The sequence below is a fragment of the Peromyscus leucopus genome, chromosome 3 (genome assembly GCF_004664715.2).
Source record: "Peromyscus leucopus breed LL Stock chromosome 3, UCI_PerLeu_2.1, whole genome shotgun sequence".
Classification (NCBI taxonomy): Eukaryota; Metazoa; Chordata; class Mammalia; order Rodentia; family Cricetidae; genus Peromyscus; species Peromyscus leucopus.
Genome location: NC_051065.1, coordinates 103,214,055 through 103,229,587, shown reverse-complemented (window position 1 = coordinate 103,229,587; position 15,533 = coordinate 103,214,055). Strand labels below are relative to the sequence as shown.

At 43.5% G+C, this 15,533-nt stretch overlaps 1 protein-coding gene across 1 annotated transcript in view; it reads left to right on the top strand.

Annotated features, from left to right (window-relative positions):
• Positions 1 to 15,533, top strand: part of LOC119087724 (translation initiation factor IF-2-like) — a 30,865-nt gene that overhangs the window by 6,283 nt on the left and 9,049 nt on the right. The gene's annotated exons all lie outside the window — the stretch shown is intronic.

The window sequence follows — 15,533 nt, the reverse complement described above, 5'->3', positions numbered from 1 at the left end:
TTTCCTACCTTACACTGGTAAGTGCTGGAATCTGGCCAAGCTGGCTCCTGAAATATTGTGCATGCTAATAAATTTCTCTGGGGTCAGAGACAGAACAGCCATAATATTAAACGTAAAGGATAGGCAGTGGTAGCACACGCCTTTAATCCTAGCATTCCAGAGGCAGAAATTCATGTGTTCAAGGATACAGCCAAGCATGGTGACTCACGCCTTTAATTCCAGAAAGTGAGCCTTTAATCCCAGGGAGTGGTGGTAGAAAGCAGAAAGGTATATAAGGTGTGAGCACCAGAAACTAGAAGCATTTGGCTGGTTAAGCTTTTAGCTGGTTAAACTTCAGGCTTTCGAGCAGCAGTTCAGCTGAGAGCCATTGGGATAAGGACACAGAAGCTTCCAGTCTAAGGAAACAAGACCAGCTGAGAAGTTGGCCAGGTGAGGTTAGCTGTGGCTTGTTCTGTTTCTCTCACCTTCCAGCATTCATTCCAATAACTGGCCATAGGTTTGATTTTATTAATAAGAACTTTTTTAAGATTCATGCTACAAAGAATGCAACACTTTTGAACTCACAGAAATCCGCCGGGCTCTCTTTAAGCCCTGAGTGCTGGGCTTAAGGCGTGCGCCACCACCCCCCAGCTCCAAGTTCATTCTTTTACCAGCATTAGAGCCTACTTCCTTAGAATTGTGGTGTATACTAAAGACCATCTGAGATATACAGCCTCATGAACTGAACAACTACTAAATTCTTCAAATTTCCATTGGTAGCAGCCATTGATGGACTACCTGAACCACAGTTGTGAGACATTCTAATAAATCTATTTTGTTCATACATAGAGAGATTCATTCCACCAGTCCTTTTCAGGTAGAGAACCTTGAATAATGCAGTTGTTTTTTTCCTTCACCTGCCCACTGAGGAAGATGTGCTGGCTAACAATAGTGCTCATAAACACATTCTTTATAGCTCAGTTATTCTCTAAATATTAAACTATCCATGAAGACTACTCTGTATTATTATTCATTTGCCAACAGTTTGTTCTGAATTTCTGGAATAAAACTCCTAAAGCAATGGGAAAAAAAAAAAAGAATGCAACACATTTTTGCATCATTAAAGAAATATTCCACAGCATAAACAAATGAAACATCTTAAAATAATACTCTGTGGGTTGGGGGTTTAGTTCAGTAGTAGAGCGCTTGCCTAGCAAGTCCAAGGCCCTGTGTTCTGTCCTCAGCTTCGGAAAAAAAAAATACAAAATAATATTCTACAACATTAGTGTCATGCCGAGGTTAGCAGGGAATATAGTAACATTCTTGGCCCAAGTTCTCTGTTGGATAAAATGATGCTTGCAGATACCCAAACAGTAAGGCATGTGGATGGGTGTGTGGAGGGGGCTTAAAGAGAAAGATGGGGACACAATACAGATGCAAAAGGTAGGAAATAAGGAATGGAGGGAAGGAAAATGCTAAACGAATAAGACAGAGAGAAGAAAGTATATGATTTTTCATATATTTTCTAAACATACTGTATTTTACACACACACACACACACACATACACACACACACACACTATTAACCACTGAGCCATCTCTGTAGTCCCTAAAAATCTTTACAAAGTTATTTTTTTTGTGTGTGTGTATATGTGTATGCCTGCTTGTCTGTATACACACCACATGTGTACAGTGCTTACAGTATCAGAAGAAGGTGTTGGATCTCCTGTTATAATGTATGTTAATATATGGGAGTCCATCAGTCCTCTAGTCTATGAGCATGGGCACCATACACAGGAGCTGGCCTGAGAATTTCTGGGTTGATTTTGGATTTTTGTTTGTTTGTTTAGGGTTGGCTGTGAGGCTGTGTGGCGCACACCTTTAATCCCAGCACACTCAGGAATCGGAGGCAGGCAAAGCTCTGAGTTCAAATTTAACCTTGTCTGTGGAATTAGTTCCAGGACAGCCAAGGCCACAAAGAGAAACCCTGTCTCAAAAGATGAAAAAACAAAAAAGCAAAAATAAAAATGAACTTTTTTTTATATACATTTGGACGTTTTGCCTGCACGTATGTCTACATACTACATATATGTCTCGCGCCCATGGGTGCCGGAAAAGGGCACCAATCACCTAGAATTGCAGTTACAGATGATTATGAGCTGCCATAAGGATGCTGGGAACCTGGGTCCTCTGGAAGAGCCACCAGTGCTCCTAACCACTGAGCCACCTCTCCACCTCTCCATCCCCCAATTCTCTATTCCCTTTAACAAGTGGGGATTTTTTTTTTTTATCAGCTGGAGATAGGGTTCTATGCCAATAATTTTAATACTAACCTAAATTCAGTTGGTTTATCAGGGAAATATATATTACAAAAGTCACAGAACGGAGCTGGGAATTGGGGTGCATACCTGTATTCCCAGTGATTGGGAGATTGAGGCAGAGGATGCATTTGAGGCTAGTGTAGGGTATAGTGTGAAATCCTGTCTCAGAAAAACAAGGAAAAAAATATCACAGAAGATACTTTAGCATAAAAGTCATTATATCCAGTCAGTAAATAATCACTAATTGGTGATATATCCTACACACTGGGGTCTGAGAAGGGCTGAAGCCGGGTGGTGGTGGTGCACCCCTATATTTCAATGGGAAGCTGAGGTGTGGATTGCAACTAGTTGCTGTAAGACGACTTCTCAAACCAACCCCTCTCTACCCTCCCTCTGGCGCTCTCCCCTGCCCCAGTGAGGTTTTTGTCTCTGCGTTCCACATTATTCACGGTCCAGGGAAGAAGGGAGACAAGCAGTTCAGGACAGCGCCTTAAGTCTTAGGATATAAAACCGCAGAGTGTGCAGCGGGGATGCAGAGAAGGGCCTTTGGCTTTGGAACGAATCTGAGGGCTGGGATGACATTCGGAGTCCCACAGGTCAAGTGGGTAGCAGGGAAGGAGGTTCTGGTTAGAGCCCAGAGGCAGGGAACACAGCCCTTCTAAAGTCAGCCATTTCAGGAGGAACGGAGGGGATTTGTGTTACCTTTTTTTGTATACAGGGTTTCTCTGTTTAATGACTACGGCTGTCTTCTAACTCACTCTCTAGACCAGTAGACCACCTGTTTCTGCCTCCCTAGTGCTGGGATTAAAGGTATGTGCCACCACCACCTGGCTGTCTTACCTAGTTTTTTTCTTTAAGATTTACTTATTTATTCCATCCATCCATCCATTTATTTATTATGTATATAGTGTTCTGGCTGTTGGTTTGTGTTTTTGTTTGTTTGTTGTTTTTTAAGTAAATAAGTTGTTGCCTGCATGTAAGCATGTGTACCACCTGTGTGGTGCCAAAAGAGGTCAGCAGAGGGATTTTCTTCTAGAACTGCAATTACAGATCGTTGTGAACTACCATATGGGTTTGAACCAGAGTCCTTTGCAAGAGCAAGTGCTGTTCCCCACTGAGTCGTCTGTCAGGTTTTGTTTTTAAGGAAGAATGTATGTGTAAACTTAGAACTTTGTAGTTGGTGAGGATATTTGAGTTAGAAAGGAGGGGAAAGAATTCATGAGAAATTGCTGCTTTATTCAGAACAACAGAACTCTGTTTCACTAGGTCATTTCTCTGATCCCACCTACTGAGCACACAAATGAGATGCTGTCAGAGAGTTTTTGTTTTCAGAGACAGTTACTTCAACCAGACAAAGCATTTGTTCAACATTATTGATTGTTAAAAAGCTGTTATCTCCAGGGCTAGAGAGATGGCTCACCAGTTAAGGGCACTGGCTGTTTACCCAGAGGGCCTGAGTTCCAAGAGCTCTGAAGCCCTCTTTTGGCTTCCACTGGCATTGCACAAGTGTGGTGTATGCATACATGCAGGCAAATGCTCAGCTCTGTCACAAAAGGAGAATAAATGTAAGCATGTCATAGACCGTATCAGCAGTAGAAGGGCGTCTCCTATAGGCAGTAAGGACACAAGGAGGCTGGTGAGAAATGGCAGGTTGAGTTCCCAGCATGGTGTGGAGCAGAGGTGCATATACACAGTAAGCTCTACGGAGTGGAGCCCCAGTCTGCATGTGAGGTTTGTGTTTGTTATATCTGTACATGAAACTTCGAAGGACATTTTTCACAGTGTCTGGTGTATTTGCTTTGGACTGTCCAACCACATGAAATCAGAGGGGAACTTCCCACTTGTGCCATCCTGCCAACTTTTATTATTGTTTGAGATACTTTCACATAGCACAGGCTGATTTTGTAGTGATCACTGTGCTCACTATGTTCTTCCTGTCCCGATTCCTTTATTATTCCTTGAATATATATGAATAAATAATGAATTATATATTCATTCTTTCTTTTCATTCATTCATTTACTTATTCTGAGACAGGGTCTCACTGTAAATGTACACCAGGCTGGCCTCAAACTGGATCTTCTTGCTTCTGTTTTCCTAGTACTGGGATTATTAACTTCCTAGTGGAAGTTAGGACTTTTAGAAAATGTTTTTCTGTTGCCCAACCCCGTTCTGTACCTTATCCCAGGACTCCCTAAGTAGTCCTTGTCTCCTTTCATGTCACTTACATTCCGTTATCCTCTCTTGTTCCCCATTATGACCTTTTTACGAGTTTCTTTAAACCCAGTTATTAGGCCAGCCAGTGGTGGCTCATGCCTTTAATCTCAGCACTTGGGAGGCAGAGGCAGGTGGATTTCTGTGAGTTCAAGGCCAGCCTGGTCTACAGAGTGAGTTCCAGGACAGCGAGGGCTATATAGAGAAACACTGTCTTTTTTTTTTTTTTTTTAAAGATTTATTTATTTATTTATTTATTTATTTATTTATTTATTTATTTATTTATTTATTTATTATGTATACAGCATGTATGACTGCAGGCCAGAAGAGGGCACCAGATCTCATTACAGATGGTTGTGAGCCACCATGTGGTTGCTGGGAACTGAACTCAGGACCTCTGGAAGAGCAGTCTGTGCTCTTAACCTCTGAGCCATCTCTCCAGCCCGAAACCCTGTCTTAAAAAAACCAAAACCAATGGGCTGGAGAGATGGCTCAGAGGTTAAGAGCACTGACTGCTCTTCCAGAGGTCCTGAGTTCGATTCCCAACACCCACATGGTGGCTCACAACCATCTGTAATGAGATCTGGTGCCCTCTTCTGTATACATAATAAATAAATAAATCTTAAAAACAAAACAAAACAAAACAAAAAAAAAACCAAAGGGGGAAAAAATCTTATCACTAGGACTGAGGAGACAGTCAGTGAACAGAGGCCTGGGATTTGGAGCCCTAGAATCACATAACCTCCAGAGGAAGTGGTTATGGTGACCTTTCTGTACCAAGGGCAAGGGTGGTAGAGATGGGATCCCTGGGGCAAGCTGGCTGGATAGACTAACTAAATCCATGACAGCAAGAAAACCTGCTCAGGAAATAAGGAGTGAGGAAGAATTTTTTTTTTTTTTTTTTTTTTTTGAGACAAGATCTTACTATGTAGCCTGGCTAGCTTGAAACTTGATATTGTAGACCAGGCTGGTCTCAAACTCAAAGACTTGTGTACCTTGAGCTCTGGGATTAAAGGTGTGTATCACTATACCTGTTGAAGGAGATGCTTTTTTTTTTTTTGGTTCTTCAAGACAGGGTTTCTCTGTGTAGCTTTGGAGGCTGTCCTGGAACTCACTCTGTAGCCCAGGCTGGCCTTGAAGTCACAGAGATCTGCCTGCCTCTGCCTCCCGAGTGCTGGGATTAAAGGCATGTGCACTGCCACCACCGTCACCGCCACTGCCACTCAGTGAAGGAGGTGCTTTGATATCGCCCTCTGGCTTCCACATTTAAGAGCACTCATTTAATACACACTGCTGTTATTAGGTGTCAGGTCCCTGGACTCTGTCTCCAGTATGGAAAAAAACCATTTTCAGTGTGCCTGCTGTTGGTCTCCCCTCCCCTCCCCTCTTCTTCCCTCCCTTTCCCCTTCCCTCCTCTTCCCTCCCTTCCCCTTCCATCCCCTCCCTTTTCCTCCCTTTCCCCTTCCCTCCCCTCCCCTCCCTTCCTTTTTTTCCCTTTCTTTTCTTTTCCTTTTCTTTTCCTTTCTCCTTTTCTTTTCCTTTCTTTTCTTTCCTTTTCTTTTCTCTTCTCTTCTCCTCTCTTCTCTTCTCTTCTCTTCTCTTTTCTCTTCTCTTCTCTTCTCTTTTCTTTCTGACAATGTCTCTCTACATAGGCCTGGCTGTGGTGGTCCTCACTCTGTAGACTAGGCTGGCCTTGAACTCAGAGAGAGCCACATGTCCCTGCCTCTCAAGTGTTGAGATTAAAGGCATGCACCACCACCACCCTCTTGGACACCCTTATTCTTTTGGATTAAAGGTCTTACTGTATTGTCCAGGTGGGTTTCAAACTGGTGAGTATAAAGTGATCTTCCTGTCTCAGCCTTGAATGTAGCTAGAGAACACTTGTGTACCAACATGCCTAGCTCTACTTGGACACCTTCTGACACTGCCATCTCCTTCCATATTGGCCTCTCCTCAGCTCTAGATATTTTTGTCTAGTAGTCATGGTCACTCACATACTTGCTGTTGTAATCTTGAGTCTCACTGAATGTCAGTTTCTATACCTGTCAAATGAGATAATGCAAATGAGACCCATCTTTCTTCTTGTGAGGATTAAATGATATGATGACTATATCAGTTTTGAGAATAGGAGAATTAAAAAGGAAGAGAGTAGAAATTATGTTAGTTTTAGAAAATATGTATCTCTGCCTTGTTTTGGAAAAGTTGTAAATATAAGTTACATTTTCTTATGAGAGTAATAAAAGGCTTTTATTACAAGTGTTGTAATCAAAGGTTTTGTTTTGAGACTGCCTGGGTGTCATACAGCCTAGGTTGGCATTGAACTTGCTAAATAGCTAAAGGTAACCGTGAACTCCTTCCTAGCCTTCTGTATCAACCTTCCAAGTGGCTTGTACCACCATACCCAGCTCACTATAACATAGTAACACTTTTAATATTGATTGTGCGTGTATATGTATGCACATGTGCCATAGTTCACATGGTGCCACAATACATGTGGAAGTCAGAGCACAACTTTTGGGAATCGATTATGTCCATCCACCACATGGGTCCTAGGGATCAAACTCAGGTTTTCAGCCTTGGCTGTAAGTGCCTTTACTGCTGAGCTATCTCAGCGGCCTCACGTTGTTCAAAACAGGGTGTTGAGTGACCTCGGCTGCCATGAAGGCTCCATCTTTTTGTTTTATCTTCCTGAGTGCTAGGATTCTGTGTGCTTCAAAATGCCTGCCTGGCTAACAGTAATGAAGATTTTATTTAAATTAAAAAAAGATTCTAATATACTGCTTTTTATGGAGTAGAGAGTTGAGGTCCTCATGCTTACATATGTAGGACCCAGCCTAGTGTGGGCAGCATTATCCCTAGACAGGTGGGCCTAAGCTGTATAAGAACACTAGCTGAGTATGAGCAAGTGAATAAGCAAGCACATTCCTCCATAGTTTCTTCTCTAGCTCCTGCTTGAGTTCCTGTCCTGACTTCCCTCGGTGGGCTGTGACCTGGAAGTAGAAGCTGAATAAACTCTTTCCTCCTAATGTTTTTGGTCAGAGTGTTTGGTCCCAGCACCAGAAAATCAAACTCTCCCTCTCCTTTAGTGAAGGTCTGATCAGAACTGCAGGGGTAATGCCAGCTTCTGTCACAGCAAGGCTGACCAGACCCTGTGCTGAGCACTATGGAGTTGCTTTTGTTTCAACACATGGCCATTTTCCGTTTGTAGTTGGAGAGGCCTGGAAGCAGGCCTCGTACACAGATGTTTCAATTTTACCAGTACGGTGGCCATGAGCACTTCTGTAGAATGATGGCATTCTGTAGGTTGTGGCATGTAAACTGCATGGCCAGGTACAGTGCTTGGCATAGTATTAAGCAAATAGAATGTACTTCTCAAATGTCGTAATTGCAATGTAATTCTCACAAGGAAGGATAGCCCAGAGAAAAGTGAATTCATTTGCATATGTCACACAGCCTGTAAGGGGTGGACCAGAGTTTGTCTCAGGCAGTTGAACTTCAGAGCTTTCGCTGCTAGCATTCTGCTGCATCACTTTTGATGGTGAGAGACTGGACTAGAGATGTGTCTTGCTGAACTTGAGGTGAGTTTTAGTTTTTTGGGTGTGCTTGGGTTCTCTCCTCCTGACCTTCCTTTGTGATTTTAAGCATCTTACTGCCTGTGCCTCTGTTCTGAGTCGGTTTTCCCCCAGATGCAGAGAAATGAAAGAATGCTTGGTTGCTGAAGGGCTGGGCATTCCCTGGGCCAGAAATACGAGCTAAATATGTATGCCTTAGTGTTCTAGTCTTCTTTGGACTAGCAGTAAGATCTTGTTTCTCGTTATGTTTACCATTTGTTGTTGTTGTTGTTGTTTGATGTATGTGTCTGTTAGGTACGTGTGTGGGTGCTTGTGGAGACCAGAAGAGGGTGTTGGGTCCTTCTGGAGATGGAGTTGTAGGCAGTTGTAAGTCACCTGATGTAGCCACCTGGAAACTGGACTCCGGTCCTCTGCAAGAACAGCAGGTGTTCTTAACCACTGAGAGTCATTTCTCCAGCCCCTAGTCTGTCTATAAGCAATGGGTAACGCTGAGAAGCAGAGCGGTCAGCGTGCCCTGAGAACTCTGGTGTGGACTTTACGTGGAATTAGCTCCTTGAACCTTGTGAATAGTCACGCTTGTTTTATATTGTTTGAAGAAGGTTAGGAGGTTCACTTAGAGCCATACTGTTAGTAATGGTAGAGCTGGGACTTGAGCAGTGTTCTGGCTGCAGATAGCTGGCCCCTGCTGCCCCCATGGAAAGTGTATAATGCCAGTTGAACACCCCATATGGGAAATACTAAGGAGGACATTTTTTAATCTCTTAGGTTTTTTTTTTTTTTTCAGTATTTGCAAGATTTCTTTCCTTTTTTAAAAAAAACAGTCAAACATCCCTAATCAAAAAAATACAAAATACAAAATTTAAAAAGTATGTTATATGATTTTGTGATTTAAGAGGTAATAGGGGCTGGAGAGATGACTCAACAGGTCAAAAGCACCATTTCTCTTTTCCTGAAAAATGGGAAGATTTTGGTCACTAGAAATAATGGCCCATGACTGTGCCTGACTTTGCCCCAATTTATACCTAGGACTTCACTTCCTTTTAGACTTTTTGCCCTCATGTATTAAGCAAAGTATCAGTCTAGAGGGTCTCTGAGGTCCTCTTGAATGCTGACTGATCATAAAAAGGAGGGTAGCACTGCTCAGCACTGAATTAGGAATGGGGCACTTATAAAGTCAAAGGTGGCCTGTCTCAAAAGATTCCAGCTTTAAGGCCAAGAGATGAGCACTCCATGAACATGGTAGCTCTGGCTCTTTCTTGAGGCCAATTGCCAAGGGAACTCAGCCTCTGGTCAGCAACAGCCAGGACACTTTGGTTGAGGCTTGGGTAAAGTCAGCTAAAGCAAGCAGGTCACTCCCCGCCCCCACCTTTCTTCTCCTTTTCTCTTCAAAATGTTGGTTTTGTACCTTTTCGTGTGTGCAGCACTGTTTTAAGAACTTAACTAGTGGGGCTGGAGAGATGGCTCAGAGGTTAAGAGCACTGGCTTTTCTTCCAGAGGTCCTGAGTTCAATCCTAGCAGCAACTACAGGGTGGCTCACAACCATCTGTAATGAGATCTGGCGCCCTCTTCTGGCCTGCAGGGACACATGCAGACAGAACACTGTATACATAATAAATAAATAAGTCTTTAAAAAAAAGAGCTTAACTTGTATCCTATAACTCATCTTCATAGTAATTTTATGCGAGTAATGACTGCTAAACAAACTTTGCTGCAGGTAACAAAGCTGAGGAGAACAGTTCAGTGGTGAGTTCACATTGTTGAGATGGCAGTGTCAGGTCTGGGCCGCCAGCCGCTGGGTTATAGTGCTTGGGGTCTGAAAAACACGCAGGAGAGGGTCTTTAGTGTTGTCAGTGACTTTAGCTCAGGATGATGATCGTTTAGAGCCGAAGAACCTTTGAAGTGTTTAACATAGTCTCCTGGTCTGCTGTCTCCTACAGGCATGCTTTCTACTCTCCCCTGACAGACGTCCAGTGCCTCCACTGCTCCACTGACGGGGACGGGCATCACTTGACTACTTCCCTATTTTTTTAAACTGTAGCTCAGGCTGGCCTGAAATTCTTAATCTTCCTGACTCGGCCTCCCTAGGAATATAGCCGTGTATCACCATGTATCCATGTCTGACTTACTTCCCCATAATATTGTTGCATAGTTGTCATTAACAAAAGATTATTTCTCTTTTTTTTTTTGAGACATGGTTGATCCTGCTGTCTAGCCTTTACAGTCTTGCCATAGCCTCCAGAGTACATGGGTTTGCAGAGATGCCAGGCTTTATTTTTTGTTTTGAGTTAAAATTTAATTTCGATGTCTCATTAAATTTAGGCTCACCTGGAGCCCCAAAGAATTAGTCCATCTCCCACAGAGAGCCTTAGCTTGTGTCCAGGCACGCTTGTAGTCTCCCTATAGCCTTTTTTTTTTTTTTTTTCTTTCACTTGGGTCACCCTGCACAGAAGCCCTCTTACCTCTAAGTACTTGGCAGGTGCAGTCCGGCAGATGTGTATCACTTCTTGCCACTATTTACTCCAAGGCGCAAAGCCTTTTTCACCGTGGAGAAGAAATCAGAGATGTGTGCAGTCTTTCCTAGCTTGGAGAATGGGTGGAGGGGGAGTCTTCAGTTTCACAGAAGCTGGGGAATTTTATCAAGGGCTCTCCTGGGCATCTTGAGAAAAATCACAAAATGGCTGGAAGTTATTTGAGCTCTTGGCAAGCTGCATTTACTTCACTAGGCCACTAGGTGTTGAGCGACTCACAGACCTGGGAGCAGGGACTGCTGTGTCAGTGGCTGTCTGAAGACACAGCTTACCTCACTGAAAGGTATTTTAGGTGCTGAGAAAAAACAAAACAAAAAAACAAAAAAACCAAAACGTGTTCCTCATATGCTTTGTCTTTCTTGGCTTTGTTCTAGTTTTAAATACTAGTGTGAAAAAGTTCTTGGAGTGTTTTTCTTAGAAGAGGGGAATGAGTATGTGTGACTTAGCAGTTTAAGTGGAGGCCAGCTCGGTGACTCAGTGGGACCCTGGGACTCGCATGGTGGCAGGACAACCAGCTCCCATAGGCTCCTTTGACCTTCATACTCATGACATACCACCCCTCCAGTAACAGTACATTTTAAAATTTAAATTTATTTGTAAACTGAAAAACAGATGTCAAGTATAGTTCTCGGAGGGCAGTGTGATGTTTTCACATGTATGTACATTGTGCAGTGTTTCAATTAGGTTAAACTGCAGCACCTATCCTTTAAATATTAATCCTTTCTTTGTGGTAAAAACGGAAAAAAAAAATCAAGCTCCATCTTTTAGCTTCTGGAGTGTATGACACATTATCACTTTTGTAGTCTTCCTCTTTGACCTAGCATGGCCAAACTCTGCATGTTCCTAGTTGTAACCTCTCCGCCCTCATTCCTTCTCTCTCCAGCCTCTGACCGCCATTCCATTCCTGGCTGTCATGAGATCATCGCTCTTATTTCCATGGATGAGGAGAGTGTACAGTGCTTGCTTTTCGTGCCTAGCTTAAGTCCATGTTGTTGCAAATGATAGACTTATAAAGTTACTTTTATTGGCTGAATAGCAGTCTATAGTCTATAGTGTGATTGTGATTTACATTTTCTTCCCCTTTCCCTCCTTCTCACTGTCCTACTTCCTTTCCTTTTTTTTTTCTTTTAAAAATTTTGTTTCTCTTTGAGCTAAGGATGGGACCCAGGTCCTCGTGATGGTAGGTCAGCATCCAACCAGAGAGCCCCAGCTTGCATTATATAGTTATTGTCAGCAGTGCTGTAGTGAACACAGGGGTACTAAAGTCTTTTTTTTCCTAAGATTTATTTATTAAGTATACAGTATTCTGTATGCTTATATGCCTGCATGCCAGAAGAGGATACCAGATCTTATCGTACATGATTGTGAGCCACCATATGGTTGCTGGGGATTGAACTCAGGACCTCTGGAAGAGCAGCCAGGGCTCTTAACCTCTGAGCATCTCTCCAGCCCTTGATGTCTTTTTTTGTGTTGCTCTTTGTTCTAGACAGGGTCTCACTTACGTAGTCTGGCCTCAGAGCTGACATCTTGTCTTAGCCTACTGAGTGGTGGGATCATCTGCATGTCTCAGCACACTTGGTCCTGTGTGAACGGTGTCTTCACAGCCTTCAGGATTCTTGACCGCTTGATCACAGTCAGCAACTTTCTGGCATCTTGGGATTCTAGAGATGCAGATGAAGCATCCAGTGCCAGCAGCATGTGCCAGTGGCCTGTGCTGGTCCTTCCTCAGTCCTTTGTAAGCAGTAACTTGTTACTGCTGGAGTTTGCAGATTTTATTTATGCCTTGAATTTTACCATCGAGTGCTGAGGTGTGCCTTTGAAAAGTTACTCTGATTTTAGAACTTAAGCCTTTTCTTGGTGCAGGTGCTTTCCAGTCTCTCTATGTTATGGGCGAAGAGACTGAACCCAGAAAAGTGAAGTGACGTGCCTTGAGTCACAGCTAGCCACCATGAACATCAGGCACATAACTCCTGCTCATCTGTCGCCAGTGTTCCAGTCACCCCACAGCAAAGGCTCATTAGGAGTAAATTAGAAAGTTTTTCTGAGACAGGAACCTGCCAGCGGTTCCTGAGGAATCAAGAAGAGGTAACAAAACTCTTTACACCCAAAATGTGACTCATGTAAAAGACCGACGATCCCTGTGCCCTGGTATTCCATTAATGGATCTACTTCATAATTCTCAAACTCTGTAAGATCAGAAAGTTGCTTCAACTTTGGAGAAGAGAGGTTTTGAGGAGCCTGGAGCTTGATAAGTGTGATCATGCCCTGTTGTAAATACTGGACAACCTAATCAGCTGCCAAAGCTTGGAGACAGACGCCATAAACTGTCTTATCAGTGGTCTGGTTTCTGTTTGAGTTCCAGCCTGGGACTCTTCTGATGGGAACCACCTGTTCCTGGTCTGTTGAGCTTTGGATTTCCCCAGTCCCTCGGTCCTTTCAGTTTTGAAATGAAACCTGCTCTACAGGGTGAGGTCAGGTCCAAGAGGACTTTGACAGCTCACAGCAGCTTATTTTTTTCTAGAGCCAACTGGTATGTAGCTTGTGATGAGAGAGGTGATGAATCAGCTGTTGGGTAAGATCTGGGCAGTGTCATTTCTTTGGGTAACCGGGAAAACACAACCAAATACATATGTTTACTGCTCAGGAAGCTGAAAGTTAAGAGTGCAGTCACCAGAGGGCTGCACAACCTCAGCCTTGCTCTCCTGAAGAGAACTCGCCCACCTAGATTTCTCTGTGTAGCTGGCCGAGACTAGCTTTGAGCTCCTAATTCTCCTGTCTCGACCTTTAGTGTTAGGATTACAACTGTACACCACTCTGCCTTGCTCCAAAAGGTTTTATCTCAACTTCTTGTCTCATCCGTAGGACCTCCTACCTTCTTCCTATCCAAGTCTCTGGCCTTTCTCCCTGCTATTCTCCTGTCCTTGCCCTTCACCATAAACCTCCTCCCAGAGCATAGCACTTCACTTAACTCTCTCTAGTAAGACTGGGTCACCACATGACCTCACTGGGTCGCCCCTGCATCATTTCGTAGCACTCCAGAACTGCCTTTAGTCCATAGAACATCTCTCTCTTTTGGGATTTCTGCTGGATCAGTGCCAACTGCATGTCTTCCCTTGTCTTCCACATTCAGTGGTCCCAGTAGATTATTGGTAGCCAAGACTAGCCTGGGCCCAGAGGTTCAGGAGAGAACATGGCATTGAGAGGCTATGTTAGTAAGTTAAGATGTGGGCAAGTGTGAAGCCCTGCGACCATGAAGACTGTGTTGGGTAGGAGGGACAGGAAATGCAGTACTTGAAGCAGGTGTCCTTTGTAGCCTTCCTCTCCTGCTCATTCTGTTTAGGGATGGAATGCAGCTTAGTGGTAGAGCACTTTATTCCCAGCACCACAAATATCAGCATGCTTGGAATTTAGTAATTTATGTGGAATATAGCAATCTTTGATTCTTTCTTCCATTTCTGTTCCCTAGAGAGAATGTATCTTTGGAATGTGTGAACTAAAGAAAAAAAAATAGGTCCTTTAAGTTTTATCTCCACAAATAGTATAGATGCTCTGTATCATTCTGATATTTCCTTCTTTGTCTAAGAATGGGCCTTCAGCCACTGTGGTGGAGCACATCTTTAATCCAAGCACTCAGGGAGGTAGAGGCAGCTGGATCTGGATGAGTTCAAGACCAGTCTGATCTACATAACAAGCTCTAGGTCAGGGCAAGGCTACATAATAAGACTCTTTCTCAAAAACAAAAAACAACAAAGAATGGGCCTTGGCAGTATCCCATGTTAGAAAGTAGTCATTTCATTCTTTTTGGCTGCTGTATAGTATTTCATAAAATGGATAATGCTTTGTTTTATTTAGCCACTTTCCTGTTGAGTGACATGAAAGTGTTTCTCTGTTCTAGATGATGCTTACTATGGCTTAAGAGTTGGTGTTCTGTTCCTAGGCATTGATCTCAGCCTTCTTCAGTTCACAGGGAGAACTTAATGGTGTGTGTGTGTGTGTGTGTGTGTGTGTGTGTGTGTGTGTGTTTCTGTTTCTTCAGTGCTGGGGATCGAACCGAGGGCCTCATATATATATGCTAGGCAAATGGGCTGAGTCACCATCCCCGATGTCTTGCATTCATGATGAGCATGCTGTGCTCCTTCTCTGGTGCCCCATCCGCTTATAACCAAGCCCTGCATCGACTAGACATCCCTCCTTCCCATTCCTGGTCTGATCACTATCAAGTACCAGAATGGGCCCTTGGGATTCTTAGACCTAGACTTTGCCTTCTTTGTTGCCACTGCCTTATGCTGTGGTTTTCTCATTTACCAGGTTAAATGATCTGTAAAGTGCTTACAGTAGTTAGGGGCTACCGAGTGATGCAGTCACCTGATTCCAGGCTTGACTTTCTGTTGTTGTTTTGAGGCTGCCCCTGAGTCCTGGTGAGTTTCGAGGCCCTCCTAGCATGGGAACCCAGAGTCTGATAGAACTGGAGGGAAATACCGTACCTTGGGTGCAGGCTGATCTTACTTTGTGTCAGGTGCAGGCTAAATTTACTTTGTATATCATTTATTGTCGAACTTTTTGAACTTATTTTGCATTTGAGTGTCCTTACAAGAATGTTGTATTTAAAAACAGGGCGGTGGTGGTGCACATCTTTAATCTCAACACTCAGGAGGCAGAGGCAGGTAGATCTCTTTGACTTTGAGGCCAGCCAACTACAGAGCAAGTTCCAGGTGAGCCAAGGCTACACAGAGAAACCCTGTCTCAGGAAAGAAAAAAATTGTATTTGGAATTGTAACCAAGGAGCTAGAGACATGGCTCAGTTAGTTAAGAGTGCTTGCTGATTGTTCTTGCAGAGGACATGAGTTTGGTTCCTAGCATTTACTCTGGCTGCTCACAACCACTTGTAACTCCAGCCCTAGGCTTCCATGGACTCCCACA